This window comes from Macaca mulatta, chromosome 15 (genome assembly GCF_049350105.2).
Source record: "Macaca mulatta isolate MMU2019108-1 chromosome 15, T2T-MMU8v2.0, whole genome shotgun sequence".
NCBI lineage: Eukaryota > Metazoa > Chordata > Mammalia > Primates > Cercopithecidae > Macaca > Macaca mulatta.
In genome coordinates, this window is record NC_133420.1 from 88653500 (window position 1) to 88677460 (window position 23961).

General features: G+C 36.2%; 1 long non-coding RNA gene across 2 annotated transcripts in view; it reads left to right on the top strand.

The window, feature by feature from the left end:
* Positions 1–17116: 17116 nt before the first annotated feature.
* LOC144334859 (uncharacterized) overlaps positions 17117–23961 on the top strand; it is a 1627235-nt gene continuing 1620390 nt past the window's right edge. Inside the window, exon 1 of one of the 2 annotated variants that reach the window (XR_013405115.1) lies at positions 17117–17244. This is a non-coding gene — a long non-coding RNA (uncharacterized LOC144334859). Of the gene's footprint in view, positions 17245–17575; positions 17897–23961 lie in introns of those variants that run through there. The other variant, XR_013405114.1, reaches the window with a different exon arrangement.

Sequence of the window (23961 nt, forward strand, 5' to 3'; positions counted from 1 at the left end):
AAAGTTGAACGGAAGTTGACATTTTTTTTTATAGAAATAACTGAATTGAAAGAAGGTCTTTGGGTAATTCCAGTACTGTTGCGGTACTCAGTTTTTGCATAATGGAAAAAAGGATTTGAACAGTATATTCTTAAAGTTCCTTTTTAACTTCAAAATATTATGAAGTGCTGATTCAAGATATACAATTTAGCAACTGAATAATAATTGCTTCCATATTATTTAGAATGAACACAGATCAGTTGATCCTCTTTTGAAACTGTAATTGCTTTAAGTGCCTTTATCTTTCTATTATTTTCTTAATGTAGATTCATGAAACTGCTCTGACATAAATCTAACAAGTGACCTTAAATTAGTGGAGTAAGTGGATCATTTGTGAAATCAAATTGGTAACCGAAATGCTTTTTCCTCACGATCTTATGCAATCTTTATTTTTCCTTTTGCTTTCTTAGATTTTTAATGTAATTCATAGATTTATAAGAAATATATATGTGTATGTGTGTATACATATATATGTGTGTATAAAGTAATAAAATGAATAATGAAAATGTGCACATTGCCTTAACAAAGGAAGGTCTTCTACTTTTACTGGTGCCTTCTATTGAGGAGGCTTTAAAGGAGGGTTCAAACTGGAGCCTGGTTAACTATATTCACTTTAAACATGACTCACTGATTCCACTCTGTTCTCTATTTTTTCTTGTTCCTTTGCATGCATGTTTAATATATCTGCAAATTAACATTTTAAATTCCATTCTTCTTAATATATTTTGCATTTTCCTCATCTTTTTCATATTCATATTATAAAATAAATTTAATAACAATTCAGTTATATCTTGATATTAGAATTTTGAAAATGACTTCAGTTTAAGTGATGAACACTTTTGGCTATAGGCGTAAGAAAGTTCACCCAACTGTGCCCTACAATGATAAAGACTTAGTTTCTACATAGAACAAGAAGTTAGGGGTCTGGCAGTCTAGGGTTGCCTCAGTGATGATAGCAGGCACCTGGATGTCATTTACCTTTTTTACCTATCATCCTTTTCTGTGACTTTCAAGGCATAGTGTCAAGGTTCCTGACTGGAAGCCAGAGTTGAAAAGGCCAAAGAGAGCATAAAAACTGAATATGTTCTTTCATCAAAAATTCCCAGAAAGCCCCACTAGGTGACTCTTGCATTTGATTGGTAGAATTGTTTGCCATGGGCAACAATCAATAAGGGTGTTTGGAAGATGACCAGTTTTATCTAGGCTTATTTCCTACCACCAATACCCTCAGATTAATATGAAAGAATATGAGAATGAATATTGGGTAGGCAATTAGAAGCATATACTGCAACCCTATTGTCAGTGCCAAGGAAACTGTAATATCTTATTCTCAAAGAAGGACTCCAAATACAAATTGACTGGTCATGAGTCACTGAAAGGGCGGATTCTCTCACACTGGTTGTTAAGTTTTCATTTGTGATTTAACTTTCCTTAATGTGCACAATGATGCTCTTCTCTACTTCCACTTTTGGGACATGGGTTTATGGTGAATAGAGAGGGCTGAATTTATAGAAATGGTGAAAAATATATAAAATATAAAAATGGGATTAATTATACATAGACTTTTTGATAAAACTTACCACTTTGAGCTGTGTTTGTTTGCTTTGCGATGGTAGCTGGCCTTGTAGAGTTTGTAAACATTTCCCAGGATTCTACCAGTGAGATATAGTTGTCACAAAAACTTGGTGACATAATAAGAGTTTTTATTAACCGTACCTTACAAGCGAGGAAACTGATATTAGGTTAAGTAACTCACACAAGACGATAGTCATTATAGAGCATGAAAGTTACAAAATTTCTTATAAATGAACTTAAGAATTCACTAAGGATTTAAGATTTCATTTGAGAAATTGAGTCCCTATTATAATTGAAGGAATAAATACTGCAAGTGTTCATAGTGTGAACAAAAAAGGAGTTATGTATTAAGTGCAATGTAGGATTGAGAAATAGGCCATTCTGAAAAATAAGCAAATAACCATTACAGAGGTCTGATGTCTCTCGATATCTGATGTGTTATTAAGAAATGCAAGCAACTATATGGATAAACTATAAACAGTTTAATAATGAATAATTTCTAACAATTTCATAATAAATAAGGAATAATTGCAATAAAAGTCTGGGCTACAATCCTTTTGTTTTTTGAAGCTTGTTGATTGAAGCTAGATATCCATTTCTCTTTTCATTAAAAACCCCAGCGATTTGAAAATAATTATAAAAATCATAAGAAAAAAATAATGTTGAGCCTTTATTATGAATCAGGATGGGAATCCAGGTCTTCTTGAGGACAAAGTCCTTATTTTTAATCTTCATAACAACCCTACATGGTAAATAAGCATTGTTATTAGGGTGAAAAGACTGAAAGTTAGGAGATAAATTCATTTCTCTAAAGGCAGAATTAGTATTTTGCCTCACATCTATTAAAATCATCCTTTGAGTTTTTTATATTTTGCTTTGCAGGCTTCCTATGATGTTTTTGCTTTCACTAAAATACAGGTATCATCATCATCCTTAACATTTTCCCTTCTTCCTTGGCTCCTTTTCTTCCAAGTCTCTGAGTAAACTGAAACGACCTTGTCAACTACTTAAACATGCTGTTATAGAAGCCTACCTGTTTTAAATTGTCCCTTCTAAACATTTCTATAGATTTTCTGCAAACTTTTTTTTTCTTTCTGCTTCACAGTAGCTCTTCTTTATTGGCTTCTTTGCAAATATCTATTGTGAATATAAAAGAAACAAGTTCTTCAAAAGTTCATTTTCAGTACAGAAATGTGTGGCATGGCCTAGAATCAACTCACTCTTCTCATCCTCCACAGTTTTCTTGTATTTATCCCATAATGCATTTTTCACAGAATGACATGCTTACAGTTCTGCAATATAAAAACACCTGTTTGAGGCAGAGATCATTTAGTTGGAAGATACAGAAATCACTCATCCAAGTTCAAATTTATTAGGTGAGCACAACTTTCTTTAAATTCACATTGATAAGACAGATTTTTGCCAGCCTTTTTATAAGGTTAAATGAGGTAAAGAAAGAGAGTCAGGGGCTGAGACATAGCTCTCAATAACTGCATGGACTCTTCTCTCCCCATCTCCCAGGTGCTTTCTTCCTCTTCCTTGTTTCAGTTATTTTTCTTTCTGTGAATACATGGCTGAATAGGTTTGCCTGCTCCAAATCCACAAAACGTCAGAGTTCCACAACACATGCCCTTTAGACTATGTGTTTTTTTTGATCTCTTTAATCAAATCCTCAGAACACAAAATGTAAAAAATAAGAAGATGTTCTGTTTTCCCATAGATCAGTTTTCCCCTTGGATAATCAGCTGTGACCACATTTAGGTGGTGCCAATAGAGTTCATTAGCAGGAAATGCTGGTGAAGAGTAATTTCTCCAATAGAATCCCTATATTGGGAAATACTGGTGAGGAGTAGTTTTAAGGCAGAGGTGTGGTTTTGACAGACCCTCCAAATGTTAGCTACTCTGAACACTTAAAGAAGAGTAGCAATGAAAGAGGAAATGTCTGGCAAGGGAAACTGAGCAATAGAGTTCATCTGTATTCTTTACCATAGCAAAAATTTGTTCTCATATGCTGCCTACCATTCATCATTTCTTTATATGTCATATTCCTAGCAACAATCCTGTGAGTTAGATATTATTACTATTCTCATTTTTACAGAGAAGGAAACAGGAAAGTTTATTATGCCCATTATATGGAGAAGAAAAGTTATTCAGAAGGAAAGTTAAGAAAATATACTCTCATGAGACCAAATTATTTACCAAGAGTTAAACATCTGGCAAATGGAACAAGGATTTGAACCTAGGCAGTTTGGCTCCTTAGTCACACATATAAACATTATATTTCATTGCCTTCCATAATTGTTTTTAAGGAAAGTAATTCTTACTAAAATTGCACTTACAATTCAAGTGAGTTATCTTCTTCTGATTCACCTGCAAAATGGGAGCAAGAAACTCAGATTTGCCAGATAATAGGCAGGTCATGGAACAGATTTCTGTTGATATTATTCAATCTCAAAATATTTGGTTCACTATTTTGGCATTTTATTGTAAGATCTTTGTATGTAGACCTTAAAATATGGGGATGTAATATCAGGCAGAAAGAAAGAAAGAGTTACAAGCAAAAATTGTGAAACTGTATTTTTCAGAGACCTGAGGTTGATGGTGACTGAAAGCCACTTGAGTCTGATGGCTCTCTGGTGGTCTATATGATACATGCTAGTGGTTTCTTTCTTGTTAGTCCTGGACAAATGTTCAAACCACTAAAACCACTTAGGAAACGGGTACTTGTAATAGGAAAAGTCAGTTCCTTATCTTAGGAATCCTCTACCATGGAGAAGAACTATCTCAAAAAGCTACATCCACTGAAAACTTCAAAAGGGGAAAAAATAACCCACAAAATTCCTTTGCTAAAGCATAATCTTCCTTAAGAAATTTGTTATTGTCATTTACCTTGTATTTATTTAGAAAATATCTCATAGGAGCATATTTTTATAATTAGAATTCTACTGACTATAGTTTATCAAAAATAAGCTAGAAATCAAGCTGTCATCACATTGATATAAGAAAATAATTTATCCATTATGTAATCAGTATTTTGCTATGGGTTGATTGGTTCTCATTCTGTGCTTGAGAATCATTAGCTTTAGTTCAAAAAATACAGAGTTTGATTCATAGAAATTATGTGATAGTTCTTCATATATCCTAATAAAATCTCATAAGACACAATCAATAGGTTGCAACCTCCATAACAAGATTTAAGAGCACTAAGCAATAACATGATTTTTTTTAAGAAACCCACATTTAAATGTGTTCCATCATTTATGTACTCAGTATTATGTGATTCCTCTTATATTTTAAGATTCTCTTCTCAATTTGGATTGTTAAAAACCTGAAATTTTAGTGGGCCACTCAATTTGCAACAAATTACCTTATAAATTTTGAAGGTTATTCCAGTAGCACAATTCTTATTAATGTAAGTAAATTTAGAAAAATAATATGCATGTGAAAAACATTCAAAGTCTACATATTTGAACTTTCTTGAACTATTTTATTTCTGGAACTACTTAGTTATCATTTTGTTCCTTTTAAGACTGAAAACACTTTTTGTGAAAAGAGACATAATGTACAAAGCTAATCTTTACAATTTTTATTATAGAAGGAAGATCTGAAGATACTTAAAAAATATACAAAGACTTTCTTCCAAATTTAATTTTGTGAAACTTTTCAAATGAGGTGAAACACTCATTTTTCCATCTCTTGCTATGTAATATACACAGTAGGGTTGAAAGTACAGTGAAAAATAGAGAAAGTATTATGCAAGTAGGCTTATTGCAAACATTTGCATATAGTAATTAATTTAAACTCTCATAAATTCTATATAGCTTCTACTGGAAACAATGTGAATATTTTAGAATAAAAACACCAACTCTCAGAAGGTATGACAAATAAAATTTAAACGTGTATCTATTTAAAACATAATTCTGATAAATCATTTTCTTTTAGAAAATACAGACACAAAAAGTTTAATATAGCTCTAGATATTGTAGTACAGACTGTCTTTTTCTTTGCATATATAATGATGAATGGATACACACACACACACCTGTTGCATTTTAATTAACATTATAAAGGAACATATTTCAGTCTTTAAATAATTTTGCGAAATGCATTTAACCAACTGCAATTTTCTGCAGTATGAATTCAACTATTCAGAAACACTTTGGTATGTGGACCCACAAATTTTCATTGCTCTTCTTACTCACTAACTAACACCTTCTACAAAAAGGAGAAACCCTGTTTCCTTTGTTTTAACATGCACCAATGCTGCTTATTTCTGGTACTGCATTGTGCTCCTGCTCTAGGCATTTGTGGAAATTTGAACTTGAGAGTGATGATTTAGAGTATCTGGCAGAAGAAATGTGTAAGCAGCAAAGTATTCAAAATGTTACCTGGCTGCTTCTAACAACTTATGCTAAAATGTGTGAGCAAATAAATCATCTAAATCTGGAACTTATATTTAAAAGGGAAATAGAGTGTTCACGTTTGGAAACTTTGTAGCTTGGGCATATGGTAGGAAAGAAATGCCTGTTTTTAGTGAAGGAATTCAAGCTAGCTGCATAAGTAAAAAGGACCCTAGTGCTAATATCTAAGACAATGGGGAAAATGCCTCAAAGGCATTTCAGATATATCCATGACAGACGACCCATCACAGACCCAGAAGTCTAGAAGGAAAAAGTGGTTTTCTGTGCCAGGCCTAGGGCCCCACCACTCTGTGCAGCCTCCAGACACTGTTCCCTGTGTCCCAACCACTCCAGCTCTAGCCATTCCTCAAATGGACCCAGGTACAGTCAGATCACTGCTTCAGAGGCTGCAAGCCATAAGCCTTGGCAGCTTCCATATGGTGTTAAGCCTGTTGTGGCTTAGGAGCCTCTGCCTAGATTTCATATGTATGGAAAGGCCTGGATGCCCAGGCAGAAGCCTGCTGCAGGGGTGAAGCCCTCTCAGAAATCTCTATTAAGGCAGTGCAGAGGGAAAATCTAGGGTTGGAGGCCCCATGCAGAGTCCCCACTGGGGTATTGCCTAGTGGAGTGGTGAGAAGAGGGCCACCATTCACCAGATCCCAGAATGGTAGAGCTACCAGCAACTTGCACCCTGAACCTGCAAAAGCTGCAAGCATTCAACACAAGCCCACAAAAGCAGTTACAGGGGTTGAATCTTGCAAAGTCACAGGGTGGAGCTGCCCAAGTCTTTGGGAACCAACCACTTGCATCTGTGTGCCCTGGATGTGAGACATGGAGTCAAGTGAGATTATTTTGGAGCTTTGAGATTTAATGACTGCCCTGCTGGGTTTCAGATTTGTGAGGAAAGAAAGAGACTTGTGATCTCTTTCTTTTGGCCAATTCTCACTTTTGAAACAGGAGTATTTACCCAATAGCTATAACCCCATTTTATCTTGGAAGTAACTAACTTGTGTTTGATTTTACAGGCTCATAGGTGGAAGGGACTTACCTTTTCTTAGATGATACTTTCAACCTTGGAGTTTTGGCTTAATGTTGCAATGAATTAAGGCTTTAGGGGAACTGTTGAGAAGGCATGATTGTATTTGCCAATGTGAAAAGACATGAATTTGGAGGAGCCAGAGGCAGAATGATATTGTCTGAATCTGTATTCCTATCAAATCTCTTGTAGAACTGTAATCCCCAGTGTTGGAGTTGGGTCTAGTGGGAGGTAATTGAATCACGGGAGCAGAGTTCTCATAAATGGGTTGGCATCACTTCTTCTATGTGGTTCTCATGATAGTACATGAGTGAGTTATCATGAGATCTAGTTGTTTAAAAGTATATAGAACCTCCCTCACTCGTTTTTGCTCCTGCTCCAGCCATGTAAGATGTGCCTGTTTCCCCTTTACCTTCTACCACGATTGTAATTTTTCTGAGGCTTCCCTATAAGCTAAGCAGATGCCAGCATCATGCTTCCTATACAGTGTTGACAACTGTGAGCCAATTAAACCTCCTTTCTTTATAAATTACTCAGTCTCAGGTATTTCTTTATAGCCTTGTGAGAACTGACTAAAACACTCTCACAACATATGTTTGGTTAAGTCCACTAAAATTGGTACCTCCTTCCCGCTACACTAAAAGACACATAGGTAATATTTTAAACAAACATATGACAGGCCTGTATTGCTTTTGCTCTTATCTATCTGACATCTGTTATTGGTAACATGGAAATGCAAGAAAGAATGGAAAGTGTAACTGGTATCTCTTTTGTCTGGATGAGAATAATATAAATTTTTTTGTATCATGAGTGTGCACAGGACTTACTAAGTAGAGATTGGGGGTGGAGCCTTTGGAAATAAAAATATCTAAGAAGCACTGATTTAACTCCTCGAAAAGAATTTTGCTTTCAGTAATAATTTTTCCTTTTCTACTAGAGTAAAAATGAAAAAAAGTGTTTATATTTATACAAAAGAAATGAAATTTAAAATATTTTATTTGATTTCATTTTATTAATATTAATATGCATACATTTTATTTCAGAAGCAGTATCGTAATTGTCACTAAGGCTTTTTAAAAATATCATTTAACTAAAACTTCAATTTAAGTAATGTATTGTGTTATCATTAAGAAAAAACACATTTAAGTAAAATATTATTTAGAAAATGTGATAATTAGACAACAATGGAATTTAATATAAATGAAACATGTATCCAATCTATGTTAAAATTATTCTGATGTCTTTTCAGGATAATCATATTTTCAAGTTAATTTATAAACTATATAACTTTGTAACCTATATTTGCTTGCTTGAAAACTATGTATGTCCCAGTGTGTAATGGTGTATATGTGTGTGTGTGTAAAATCCCCCCCACATTCCAGGCTCTTTAAGGTGAGGTGTAAAAGCTTTTGATTACCCAAATAGACAAAAGATTGAAAAACAAAAAAATAATGGAAATGTAATCCAGTCTTCAGTAATGAACCCGTCAAAAAAAATATTGAGTTCCGGGTTCAGTGACACTTCTATAACACACCATGTTTTTCTTTTCTTTCCAACTTTTCCACATCTTGTAGTTGCTCAAGAGGTTATAACTGCCTCAAATCTTATCTTTCCGATCTGTATTTCCAGAAATACCTGGTCTGAGTGTCTTCATACCCATTCAGATTTCTTCCCACTTCTCCAGTGTGGTGTATGTTTGTCTGTTTCTGTATAAGGAACAGAAGTCTGAGAAACAGAAGCAAATGCCTTATAGCTCAGGATAGGAGCATAAAGACTAAGCAAGGAAAAGTGCAACCTCATTTTCTCTGAGTGTGGATGCCTGAGTGTTCATGCATGTGTGTGTCTGAGAAAGTGAGGCCTGATGCAGGAGGAGATCTTTTGGGGAGAACACACTAGCATTAATATATCCTTTCCCCATTATCACATTCATATTCATATTGTATATCCACATTATATTCATGTTTTCATAGCTTAGATGAAACTCTGCTAAGTAGTCTGATTAATCCTAGGGATAGTGAAAAGTACTCATAAAGATGACTTCTCGGCTGGGCGCGGTGGTTCATGCCTGTAATCTCAGGACTTTGGGAGGTCGAGGAGGGTGGATCACAAGGTCAGGAGTTCAAGACCAGTCTGACCAAGATGGGGACACCTCGTCTCTACTAAAACTACAAAAATTAGTCGGGCACTGTAATCCCAGCTACTTGGGAGGCTGAGGCAGGAGAATCACTTGAACCTGGGTGGCAGAGGTTGCAGTGAGCTGAGACCGTGCCCCTGCACTCCAGCCTGGGCGACAGAGTGAGACTCCGTAAAATACAAATCAAAAAAAGATAACTGCTCACTAGGCACACCATTATACTACCCTCTCTAGAAGACTTCCTGTGAGAAGTCTTGATGCTTTCCTTTTCTGAACATAGCAGTATGTTTTTTTAATTTCTTATTTTAAAATTGTTTAAAACATTAATGTAATTTTTTTTCTTAAAATATGAGAGAGGGGGCTTAGAAAAACACACATTGTAATTTAAAGAACAAAAATGTCCTAAATTTAAATAAGACACATATATTCATACAGATATCTTTAAAAATACATTACATGTAATATGTTTTAAAATTAGTACTATTCTTTAAATTATAAGATAAAAAGATTCCAGGAACTAGAAGGACCTCAATCACTCATTAGCCATATAAAAATGAACACTTCACACACATTGCATTTAGTTGCTTCATCTGTAAAATGAGGTTAAAACTTAAGGTGCTAGGTCAAATCATCTTTTGTGCTATAATATTGATACATGAAAAATAATATGTGTATAGACTTGTTATTTTCATTTACTTTACATATCATTCCATAAAAAGAAATCATATAATTGACTTATCATCTATAAGTATAGAATGCTAAAAATAATAGTCTCATAATGGTATGATTGTCATATTTTTTTCCTTTTACTTACATTTTTAACGTTTTGCAATTTTAAATATTTAAAATGTACATGAGGCCTGTGGTATATATAAATGCTACTATATTGTTTTCCTGCCACAATATCATTATATATAAACAAAAGGTCAGGAGTAAGTTCCTGGAAAACCTATTGTCCTTCATTAAAAAAGGGAGAAATCTTATAGAGGTTCCAGAAAAGTTGACCCCTTATTTAAAAAGAGAGGCATTGGCTTTACATAATTTTTGTTCTCCTGTTTATAGATGAAAGTAGGAAATAAGAAAGTGTGAATAGATAAAAACACTTTTACAAAAGGGAAAATTAGCAAATGTAGTAAATTATGGTAATAGAACAGACTTGTAAATAATTTAGTTAGAAAAAAATCATAAATTTATTTAACTCTTTTCTATATAATTTTTCATTATATCATTAGATATGTGGAACACAAGATGATCGGTCATGAAAATAAATAAAATACAAAATAACTCAAATAGAAATATAAATTAAAAGACCCACTTTAAAAATTGAAACTTTGTTCTCTGAGATGGTCCCACAATTATCCTTTGGGACTAGCCCTACCCTATAGTCTCCATTCACTGAATAGGAATTTCTCACTTTCAGCTGAATTTTTCGGAAGTCTCTGAACTTAGGAAAGAAAAGGCATACACAGTTGAGAAAACGATCATATAACCTTGAATATTGGTTAAGCACAGAGACTCACGAGCCAGACTGCCTGGATAGAAGTGACAGCTCTAATATTCAACTGTTCCATGACCACCAATCAACCTGTTTTCTGAAACTGAGTTTTGTTAGATCCAAAATTTAGATGGTGTAGTGTTAATACACCTGAAAAAGTTAGGCCAGGCATGCAGCTCACACCTGTAATCCTAGCACTTTGGGATGCAGAGGCTGGCAGATCGCTCGAGCTCAGGAGTTTGAGACCAACCTGGGCAACATGGCAAAACCTCATCTCCACTAAAAATGCAAAAAAAAAAAAAAAAAAATAAACCAGGTGTGGTGACTCTTGCCTGTGGTCCCAGCTTCTTAGGAGGCTGAGGTGGGAGGATTGTTTGACTCCGAGAGGTGGTTGCAGTGAGCTGAGATTGTGCTACAGGTGAGGCAACAGAGCAAGACCCTGTTTTAAAAAAAGGGGTGGAGGGAAGTTAGAACAATCTCTGGAGTGTGCATGTGTGGTTGCTATCATCCTGATGTCTCATTTATAAAAGAAAATGCAAAATTACTCAGTATCAGAAGAAGCAAAATTTACAATGTCTTAAGTAGATATGTATAGGTAAGATCTTGCATGTGATAACTATTAATTTTTAAGGTCAAAATAAGCAAAAAACTCATAGGAACTATTAAACTTTCTCTTTAAAATTATATTTAATATTTTACTTTGATTAAGGAACTTGCCCTGATCTTTGTTAATTTATATGATGTATTTTTAAAACTATTTGCATAAAACAACTTGGTAGATTGAATTTTTTAAATCCATCCCTCATTGCGCTCTTTCTTTCCAAAAGCTATGCATAATGCAGTTATTTTAGGGTTATTATAGATAACATAGCTTTACCTTTAACATCCTTATTACAGGCTTTTAAAAATAATTGAAAGAATGGATATATATAATTTTGATTGCTAATTCAGTTTCTAAAGTTGATGAGAATTACTATACCTTACAAATTATGGCTGTGTTTCATCAACTAATAAATACTAGCCATCATTATTGTAATTTTGCAATCAGATACCATAAAATAGTGACATACATGTTTTTTTAAAAACTGAGATAGTTTTATAATTTTGATGAATCTGTATCATTTATTTTTATTTTTATTGAGGCAGTGTCACACTCTGTCACACAGGCTGGAGTGCAGTGGTGTAATCTTGGCTCACTGCAACCTCCACCTCCCAGGTTCTAGCAATTCTCCCTCCTCAACCTCCTAAGTAACTGAGATTGCAGGTGTGTGCCACCATGCCAGGCTAACTTTTTTTTAGTAGGGATGGTGTTTCACCATATTGGCCAGGCTGGTCTCGAATTCCTGACCTCCTCTGCCCACCTTGGCCTCCCAAAGTGCTGGGATTACAGGCATGAGCAACCGCACCTGGCCTTGGATTATTTAATGTACAGAGACAGGACACCTCTGTGGAAAATATTAACACATTGTTATTTAGCTATATATGTTGGCTCATGTATAAGTCAGGGTTCTCCAGAGAAACAGAACCAAGAGAATACGTATAGATATATAAGTGGCGATTTAATATGATAATTGGTTCATGCAACTATGGAGGACAAGAAGTTCCACAATCTGCCATCTGCAAGGTGGAGAACCAGGGAAGTTGGTGGTATAATTCAGTCTGAGACCAAAGTGGTGAGAACTTGAGGAGCCCAATAGTGTACCTCCTGGAGTCTGAAGGCTTAAGAATCAGGAGCTCCAATGTCTGAGCACAAGAGAAAATGGGTGTCAGTTTCCCAGATCAAGGAAAGGCAGGGAGAGGTAGAGAGTAACAGAGCGACGGAGAGAGAAAGAGAGAAATAGATAGAGGGAGATAGAGAGAGAGAGCAAGAGAGAGAATTCACCTTTCTTCTGCCCTTTTGTTCTATTCTGGTCCCCACTGGATTAGATGATGCCTGTCCACACTGGTGAGTATGATTTTCTTAACTCAGTCTGCTGATTCAAATACTACTCTCTTCCAAAAACACCTTTGCAGACTTACCCAGAAATAATGCTTCACTATTTATCTGGGCATCTCTTAGTCCACTGAAGTTGACACATGAATTTTACCATCAGAGCTGTACCATCAAACATTTTCTAGTGTTATGTTACAGCTATTTTCATTTTGAGTAATAATAATGTTTTGGCACTTCCCTACACATTAGACATAGGTTTTGTTAAACCTAGGACAATTGAATAAAAATTATATCTTTGAATACCTTGAATTTAAAAAACAAAAATGGATGATTCAGAGTCTCAGGAGGAAATGGAAGCCACAATCAGGAATCAGTTTAGAGAATTTCGATAAGGGATACTTTCTGGAAGGGTAGCTGGGTTATGGGATCCCATGAGGGATACTGAGTATTTTAATTGCTAGCCATAGTGGAAAGCTGAAGGAGCAAGAGATACAATGGGGATATTTGGGGAATATATGAGGTAGAGCTATGGAAAGGTGGTGACAAGAAAAGACTGTGTAGCCACCACCAGAAAGAACCACAGTGCCAACTTATACTGCAAATTGGGGAAACATGACCCTGCTTTTTCTCTCCTCCTGCCCCTTTCTGGTGCATCTCATTGACAAAATCCAAACAGAAACCAAGGGACAAGGGAAGCCAGGTTGATACAATACCTAAAGATTAATCCATAGAGCACAGAAAAGAGCCCATGAGGGGTCTGAGGTTGTGATTAAATAGGGGGGTGGGCAGGGATAGAAAACAACCAGCACAATAAGTGAAAAAATAAATGAATACATTATGTCAAAACCTGAAGCATTTAGATTTTGTGCAATTTAGCTACATCATGATTTCAATGGAATAACATCTATACCTTGTACCTACAATCATCACAAATATGACTTCATTAAGACTCCTTAATTGATAATTATATAGACAGCTAATTGAATAATTATATAGTCAAGTCATTTTTCCATTGTGTTGTAAGGTTTCCTGAGCAGCTTTCTTGGTAGCCAACCATCTATAAGGAATTGGGTAAATTATACCCATTTAGTCAATTAGAATTGTACTTCCACCGACCAAATAAAATCTTTTCCCACATGAAATAAGTATGAGCAGTTTGATTCATTAAGTACATGGTTTTCTGCATGATTTTATGTTATCAATATAAAATTGTTTTTACTTGTAGTTTCTGCCAAGTGGCATAACTTTAGATGGAAAAGTGGAGAAAAGGGAGAATAAATTAAGTGTACACCATTACTGCAGACTGAGGTCAAGCAAACAAACAAACAAACAAACAAACAATAGGCAAAGTGTGAGAGTCTACTACCGACAAATCCAACCTACCTACAGTGCGGGCTTGGAACACCTCCTAGATCCTTGTCTCCTTTCCAATAGGTTACTTGCTCTTCCTGGCTTCCTTATTACCCTGTTATCTCATTATTTCATTCGACAATATGGAATTATCTCTTTCTTCAATTCCACAATATGGAGTGCTGTATAATTAGGAAATTTCCTCATGATGATCTCAAAATATTTAAATAACATACTAGAAGAGGAAATTGTTGCTGTGTAGTTGCTATTTATGTATTGTTAATTCTAATTTAAAAACTGAGTCAAGAAGGAAATTACTTATTTCCCTCAAAAATCCAAAATACCAATGTAAATTTTAGAGATTTCTTCTACTCACAGCAGGCTGTTAAAATTAATTATAAGCCTAAATATAACAAAGCTATATGTAGATTTGGTAAATAAAGAAACGTGTTAAGATAAAGGGAACCTCAAAAACAACTGATACTCAGGACCATGCTTTATTGGCCCAATTTCACTGTCCCTTTTTGCTTATTTTTATCTTACATTTGTTATGGTTGTTTTAAACACGTGGTCCACTGACAACAACCAATTCCAATAGGTTACTGATTTCTAAGAGTAAATATATGGCAATAACTGAAAGCGGACATTTGAGTTTGCCTTTTTATTGAAGAAGGAGAAATAAATTATAATGTTATAGGAATTGTAGATAGGTAGTTAGATAATAAACTTTTCTTAACTCCTTAAGCTTGGTGCAATCACCTTCAAGTAAGGTATCTCAATCCAGTTCTCAGATGGTAATTAATAATAAAATCTCTACAATAAGCTAATTCATTGAACATATGTGATATTATTATGTGGGGAGGGGGTAGGAGGAAGGGGATAGAGTATAACCCTGATTCTTCCATTGTTTAAAATACCCTGTGTTCTTCCAGAGGGCACCAAAGTTGTACAGGAGCAACACTAAATCAGCCCCAGGGAGCACTGTCTCTGTGAGATGCCAGCCTTGAGCTGAAGGAGAGGATGAGTTTCAAGTTGCTGAACACCCTCATGCAGCAGTAAAAAGATATAAGATATCGACACGCTCAGCTGCATCTTGTTAAAAGCTTCCTGCGGGTTGGCAGAATGAAATCTTTATTTAAAACACACAAACTATTGTCAAGGGAAAGATGGAAAAGAGAATACAGTAAAAGGGCCAAATGCTTTGCTTAACCCACCAGAAGCAGTAGAAAGGGAGAGGTGGTCACGTTGTCTTTGCAACAACAACAGAAAAGGTGACTAACACCACCACATCAGCCCCCATCTGCTCTTCCCATGGTTTCAAGATGCATTATTTCTTTTATTATTAATTACATGTGTTTCCGAGGGAGGACAAATATATTATTACGACTAGCAAGAGAGGAAATCATTTCTGCTGCCACTTGGCATTAAGTACAGTAGTGTATGTAATGACTGAGGGATGGCAGGAAACAGAGCGGCATCATTGAGACCAGCCTCCCTCCTACCAATCCGCTCCAACTCGCCCTTGGTAGTCAGAGGCTGCCTAACAGAAAGTTCATGTAAAACCATTATTGAACACTCACAGGAAGGAACTGAGACAGGAGTGAGTGGTGTGTATTTGCGCAGAAAGGGAGAAGGAGGGAGGGAGAGAGAGAGAATATGAGTCAGTCATCATCATCTTGGGCAGACAGCACCATAAGAGGGGCAAGTGCTTTGTATAATTACAAAAAGACGTACACATGCATACACACTTGCACATACGGTGTAATTTTTTTCGTTCATATTATTTCCAAGAACCGTTTTAAGTGATGATGACTGTTTGTGCATGGGAACCTTCTTGGATGGGTAAGCTCCTTGACTTTAGGGAGGCTGAGCAGGGAACCTGGCAAGGCATGGGTTCAGGAGAAGAGTCCCTTTTGAAGAGCAAAGGGACATAGCAAGCAATGGAGAAGGCATGAAAATAAAAAGGTGAAAGGACCCTGGGGAAAATGTCACCTATATTGACTAAGCTTTATTCCTCTTCGGGAGAAAGTGACATTTCGGCGATTAGATCATTGACATATAAGGAAAGTAGATGGATAACTGTTTTTTGTTGTTGTTGTTGTTCTCTTTTTGTTTGTTTTTTTCTACAGTGCTTACAGCACCTTTGACCAAATGGTACCTGGAATGCTCTGTGTTGCATAATTACAAACAGGATAATTATTTTGGCTTTTTAAAAAACGCACAGACATGGTGACATTGCTCTCTGTTTAGCAAGAGACAGCATTTGTTGCCTATAGCTGTGTGCTCTGATGAGAAATGAAAGATGGTAAAGTGACAAAAAGCTTCCTGCTGTTTTTCTCCCGTCCTGCCCACCTTCTTCCCCCAGCTCCAAACCCTATTTCTAGTTTCTATGGGGGTCTAAGTTCCTCTTCCCTTGTCTCCCGAGTCTGTGGTACACCACCTCTGATGCACTCTGATATCCCACTCTACCTTGGGGTTGCGAGGAGGTGGAGAAGAATCCGCTTTCTGCATCCATGTCCACGTCCTCTCCTCTGCAGCGAGGCGGATTATCAGCAACTCTTGTACAGGTTTTCCCTTCTCAGCTACCACCTTGGCAGAGCTCTATCACTCCCTCAAGCCCAGCCAGACTGCCAAGCGCCCCGACTGAAAACTCCATCCAGCTCAGCTGAAGTACACCCCCTCTGCCAAGCAACCCCTGTGCCCCTGCCCTTCACCTCGCTGGAGTCTGCTCTTCATAAGCATCGATTCCATTGCAAATCAAATCTACGTCCCCCACCTATTAACACCCACCACCCCTTAGGTGTTTCCGACAGACTCCCTCGGAAAATAATAATAATAATAATAGTAATAATAATAATAATAACAACAACAACAACAACAACAACAACAATAACCGAAAGCACGCGAACACCTGAAGAAGCACAGATCGGGATCCGCATCTGGACCAGTCCTCTGTGGCTTTAGTGATGGGGAATAACCTGTGCCTGACATGTCCTCCTGTCCCCGCGCGAACTGCTTTACCCCGGAGCCATGGAATGGTGCCAAGGCACCCGGGCGGCAGGGTCCGCCCAAACCGCGTCGGGCAGCTCCGGGCCGGTGGGTGCCGGGTCTCCCTTCCTCCCGCCCCAGCTGGCGCGCCCGCAGCGCTGCCGCCGCCGCCGCTTCTCTCCCCGGCGGGCGCTCGGAGCATCCCGCGCCGCGTCCTCCCCGCCCCGGCTCCCGCCCGCCGGAGCGAGGCCCACGCCGCTGGCAGCCATCAAGTGGCTCGTTAAGGAAATGCAGGTGAGTGCGTGCGGCCGAGCGGCAGCTGCTGGAGACGTGGGGTGTGTGCCTGTGTGTGCTAGCGAGACAAGGAGGGAGCGCCAGCGAGCGAGCGAGTGCGGGAGCGGCCGCCTCGGCTCCCCGCCCAGTCGCGCCCGCACCCGGCGGCCGGAGCGCGTGGGGCAGCGCCTCGCCCTGACAGAGCCTCGCCTCCTCCTCGCCGTCTCGGCTGCTTCTCCCCGGAGCCGGGAACCGCTCACCGGCCTCCCCCACCGTGCGCTCCCCTCCCAGCCGGAGCCCTCCCGCCCCTCTTTCTCCTCCTCCTCCTCTCGAGCCTCCTCCCCTCGCGCGCGGCGCTGACAGCCAGCCTCGGCGGGGAGAGTGCAGGTACTTTGCCTTCAGAATAATTTGCAGGACCCAAGCCGGCTTTCGAAGCGCCCTTTCTTCTTCCTTTGCCCCCTCCCTCCGGAAAAGAAGATCCCACTTTTGAAACAATCAGAACCGAAGCACCCCACCGAAGCCTAACCCTGACGGGCTGCTGTGCATGTGCCGTCCCTTTTTGCAGTTTATTCTGGGCCTGTGTGGAATAGAAAGACAATTCTTTATTTGACTGGTAGGAAAGAAAAGAGAAGACTCCTCAGGGTTTCCAAGGAGGACTGGAGCGGCTGCTTTAGTAAGTAAACTGTGCTTCTGTCTTTCTTGCCTCTAAAGTGAGACATATGCTGAATGCTTTTCAATGTCCAATGTCCAATATCCAATGCTGTGGACAGTTTATTTATTTTACCTGGGGAAAACTTGACTTATATAACTTAAGTAGCTCCTATTTGAGAAGTGGTTAGCTAAGTATTTTTTTTTCTTTCTTTTTTTTTTTTTTTTTTTTTGGAAGAGCCCCTAGAAGACTTCGGTATGGGTTCAGTATGGGCAGCCTCACTGGAAATCTGATTTTTAAACGTTTATTGTTCAAGAGCTATTGGAAGCCTGCTTTGTGAAACCTTGGTTGGTTCTAAGATTTAAGGATGGTTATCTAGAAAAAGCTTGAGAAATCTAACCCTACTGGCTCACTTCTCCTGCCACCTTCAACCTCAACCCTAATCCATGCTAACTCCCACCCTACTCTGACTTCAGTTGGTTGGTTGTTTTATCTTTAGTTCTTAAAAGCGCTAGGAAAAAAAAGGGCGGGGGGAGCGGTAAAGGGAAAGTTAATAAGGATGGTTTGAAAGACCAGATGAAAATTCTGTTGAGATTTCTTCATGCCTATAAGGAGATAATACGTGGAAGAAAATCCTGGAACTAGAATAGTTGGAGAATTTGAATGAACTTAATTTGGAGAGAGAATGTGAAAAATGCTTTGGAGAGGGCAGGGCTGAGACTGTGACTTTGACACAGCAGGTTATAAACTCTGACAGGACTCAGCAGCCAGTGACAGGTTTAAGGTGTCTCCTAAGGCTGAATATTTCTGCCTCAAAAACTTTTGCAGGCAGTATTCCTCTTGGGGCTAACACCACCATGTCAGTAGCTGCAGCATTTCTGTAAAAGCAAGTAGGACACTCTTCTTTCTACAAAAGGGTTAATAAGTTCATTATATATATATAAAGATATATAGTCTAACATTTGCCAATATTTTGTAATATCTAAATAAAACCTTTGTGTTATGTCAGGAAAAATATAGTTGACTCAGTTTGTTTTGCACAAGAGGTAGAGAATCAATAACATTTCAGCATTTTTTTCTTTATCACTGCCAAATGGATTCTGAATCTAATTCTTCTTGCATTGTTACATATACAGTAGATACAGTAGGAGTTGCAACTTAGACAAAACAGACCTGATTTTTAACAAATCCTAAGTTTTTTTTGACATGGTAGCACTTATATTGACTAGAATCTAGTAGTGATTAGAAAAAGTTTATCCCTTTTATCTTTAACTGTCAATTTCTGTCTCAGTATAAGATGTACTTTTCTAATAAAAACCCCTTATAAGTTAAAAACCAGGTTGAAAAGTAAAAGTACTTATCTCAGAGAATTTCTTTCAATAAAACAGCTTATTATTGATACCTAAGGGCTTTCTTGTGTTTAATTGCTGATAATGGTAGAGTGAATATAGTTTTACCTCCTTATGTACTTAAGTATATAAAAGCATCTGTATTCATGGGAGATTGGTTTTAAAAATTATAAGAGTAAACTAAGGTACAATTATTACAAAAAGAGATCTTTTAGAGTTGTTATGATTACTCAATGTTGAAAGCTCTAAATATCTTGGGCCATAAGTTTTCAGGGTAATGAGACAGGACAATAGGACAGTTAATGAATTGGTTGACATGAAGTTATATATGGAATCATTTGAGAAAGGTGTGTCATTGTTTCTTGATTATTATTTAATTTCTCGTCCAAATGAGTTTTCTTAGAGATATTACTGCTCTTCGCTGCCATTTCTATTATTGGTTTAAAAATGAATTTAAATGATTTAAAATGAAGCCCTTGGCTGATCAGATTTGGATTATAGCACATGACCTCTACTCATTTCTGACCTCATGTGACTGAGAGGGTATCTGATATTTGAAAAAAAATATTAATTATTAAAAAATGAAGGGGAAGATTGTACCTAAGTAGGGCAAATTTAACAGTGGTTTAAACATGTTATTACATATATTAGTATAGGACATATTTTACACAGTAGAGAAGACATGACAAATTTGTTCATTCTTTTTGAATTTCTGAAAGCAAATATTTGTAAGTAACATTAAAACTAACATGACATACATTCTGCCTCTGTTGTAATTATGTACAGTGCTAAGGAAAATAGCCTGAATGAAAGCTGTTTCTAGTAAAGCTTGCACATGCATTTGATCCCTGTCTCTATATAATAATAGATAAAAATGTCAAAGCAGGATGGGTGATTAAATTGTCACCTTTTTGGCCACCAGCTTTCTGTCCTGTACAGAGGTAGTTGCAACTTTAAAGTTGAGAAGAAAGTTGCTAGTGTCAGCAGTGAAGTGTTTTATTATGCAATTGTTCTTGTTATTCAGATCAGATAATGGCCCGATGAAATACATAAGCAGTCTGCAGGGACTGAATGATTAATTCCTTTAACATGTGCTTACTAAAGGAGTTCTTTCTAATAAAGTGCTGTATACCTGCATTTGCTTACAGTTGCAGTTGGTGAAGGCAAACATATTTTTCTTTTCTTTTAATATTAACATAAAATTTACAAGTCTATTCTTGTAACTATAGCAACATAAAGATGATTTTTTTGACCACATGGTCTTATGTTTTATGGAACTCAATGCATGATTACTATTTACTAAATACACTTAATTTAGAAAGAAAACAATGCTAATTAGATGTGATATTGGAAGGTTGAGCTATTCATAACTTTTTTGTTGTATTCTTTATGGAATGCCATTGTATCTTTCCTGTGTATTACTAGTAGGATGCAGGAATCCAAATGTATGCAGATGCAGAGTTCTGCAAATGCATATTTTTCTTTAAAAATGCTGAGAGTAAGTGAAAAGCTAAAATATTGCTAGTTATATCCAAGAATTAGCAGAATACTATGTTAAAATTTTAGGAATGACTAATAGTGCACATGGCAATTATTGTGGTTATCACTGGTGTGAACTGTTCTGCAGTTAGAGAAGTATCACTAATGTAACTTTACATTTCTAAAACTGGATTATGGTAGAGGGTGGCGAATGAACAGGTTTTATATGATAATTTGAGAATAGGTGACCTGAAATGCATGTTACATGTTTGAAACTTACCTACTTAATGTCTTTTTAGAAATTTCTGAAAAAAATTTGATTTTTAAAATTACATAGTTAAATATATTTATCAATATTTCTGTATTGACCTAACTACTATCTATTTATGTGTCACATTTAACACAGCAAATAACATTATTTCAAGACCTCTCTGTTGTTTGGAGGAAATACTTTAATTTCAGTAATATATTTTTGGGCTTACACCCATCCTGAATTTAATAAACTTAGCAATGCAAACAATAGGATAAATATTCAAGAATGCTAATTTAAAAGTTATAATGAGAATTAAATGAGTAGAATTTTGTACCCAGTTCAATGCCACTTGAACTTATCTTCTTATATATTAAAGAGCAGTTTCTTTACCACTACTGTCGGTTCACTGTTTTATTTTTTTAGAATTTTCAAAAGCATTTGGCATCAGTAAAGAGTAAATAAATCTCCCCTGATACAATCAAACAATGTAGACCTTAACTGTACTTTTAACAAGCTTTTCAAAACTCTTATAATTCACTGAATGTAGAAGAATTAATGAAGAATCAAAAAAATGAACATTACCCATTAGAAGAACACTTATGTGATTGTGGTAACAAAGGTTTTGAGTTTTTCTTTCATCACTACAATTCGAAGTGTGATCCTAAGGAGGTAATCTGGACTCTCTGTACCTGTGTCAGGTAAAGGAATTGACTTAGCAATTTGAAAGTCTTTCAAGCTATGTGACTAATATACTGAATATAACTGAAGTTGCATTTTGCAAATCCTCAGATTATACTGTGGCAGTTTAAGAATCCTGTAGGAGTTAGGGGCAGCCATCTTGTTTGAAAGGGGGCTAAGGAAATTGTCCTGAAGTCAGGTCAGCAGTGCCTGGACACTCTTGTTATGTAGATTGAGATTGAATGTTTATTTGGAATGTTTTTGAAGGAGCAGGATAGAGATTATGGAAGGAAGGAGGTGGATTCAAGTTTCTCTAAATGACCCTATACTGCTGCCACTGACAACATATTACATGGATAATTATTTTTGCATTTTATTACTTACTTTACCCAATATCAGAAGGATATGAGAAGAAAATAAGTAAAAGAGGATGTTTAGTGTCTTTAGTCTTCCTTTTTCCCACTCTGAAATCTCTATATATGCTATTTTGCAAGATCACATTTGGATAAATATGCACAGTTTAAATAAGTGTATGTTATTCCTTACATACATGTAGACTGTAAGAGCTAGAAAGAACCATAGAAAAAATGATTTGAATCCTTGCATTTTAAAGAGGAAATTGAGAACTTCAAAGATAAAAAGATATCAAAGTGGGTTGGATATCCCAGTTTCACAGAGAGGTTTTCCATCCTTGTTCAGTACCACCTAACATGCTATACTGCCAAGTAAATACATAGACAATAGTTTATACACCTCTAACTACATTATCAATGAAATAGTTTCATTTATCTTGTAGGATACAATACATTAACTTTAAAAAAATGTAATAACAAATCTTCTAATCATGGAAAATGAATACAGAGAAGGAATACATACAATGTTAATTTTAAATGCTTGCTTTTCTTAAAGAAAACCAAGAATGTATTTCTCAGTATAATTTGTGTGATATAATTGATGATATTGAGAACTTTTTTTTTTCTTCTACGAAAATCAATATGGCCAATTGTTTTCTATATGTGATATGAATATTTAAGTTGCAGCAAGTAGATATATGTCTCTATGAAATGTACACTTTAAATAATTGAAGTCTGGGAGATCATGTTATACTTATTTTTTAAAATTGTAAAATATAGCCAATATAGCTGATTAATTGTAGAGACTTTATTTGCATTTTATTTTGTGTTTGCATGTGAGCATTTATGTATGTATGTGTGTTTAAATACATCTGCTCTCTTCAAAATAGGAAATTGAAAATGGTGTACTCAAAAGTTTAAAAGTGTGTGTATAATAATCAAACAGTCAAAAAGAAATAACTTAGACTAATATGTAACATAACAAATTGCTCTCTAATTAGTTCTTAAATGAAAGTTCAACGATATACCATATTACCAAAGCCTTGCCTTTTATAATGAGTCCATGTATTTTCTAAATACTATATTATAAAAAGTAAATATTTTAAAGTTGAAATAACCATAAAGTAAAAACATTTTACTCTATATTCTCAAATACATTTACTTACATTAGATGCTAAACAGGAAGATAATAATTTCATATTTGATTATATACATTTCATGTGAGATCAGAGATGGCTTAAATTAAATGTATGTCTTTTCCATTGGGATGCCTTGTATGAGTCATTGCATGTATAATACTATCTGATTTACTCTGTAAGGGAACAATTAAATTATTATGATTAAATACCGAATTCATGAACTTTTGAAATAATTAATTAAGTTTGCAAATATTTAAGTAATCAACTACTGAACTCTCAACACATTCATCATATTGAAACTTCTGTGAATTATAGATTTTGCAAACTGTCCAAAATTATAGTTCTCAAATATAGTTTGTGTTAAAAAGGGGACTCCTTCAGCAGCTACATGAACAGAGAACGAAGCCAGGCAAGCATTGTGTTTACATGCATTTTTTACTACTACACACATGTATCATGACATATGTATCATAGGAATGATTCTATTCCCTTATCTGGTTAGATAGTCCTTGGTCACTTAGGACAAAGGCCTCGATATAGCTTCTTTACACCACAAAGAAATAACCCAAACATCATATTTTATCTCAAGTTCCAGGAAAGGTTAATTTAGAGCACAGAACCAGGGAAAAAAAAGAAGAAAGAAAAAGCAATGGAATGTTTCCTGTTTCTAAATTTGAACCAGTGTAGTCCACTTACCAAAGATCTTTATTTAGAATTTAGGAAAAATACTCATGTAAGCTAGCATCCTTGGGATTTTTTCCCAATAATTGACCTAAAATCTTTATAATCAAAGTTAGAAATTCTACTCAGAGGAAAAGGATGGAGGGGGTAGAGAATA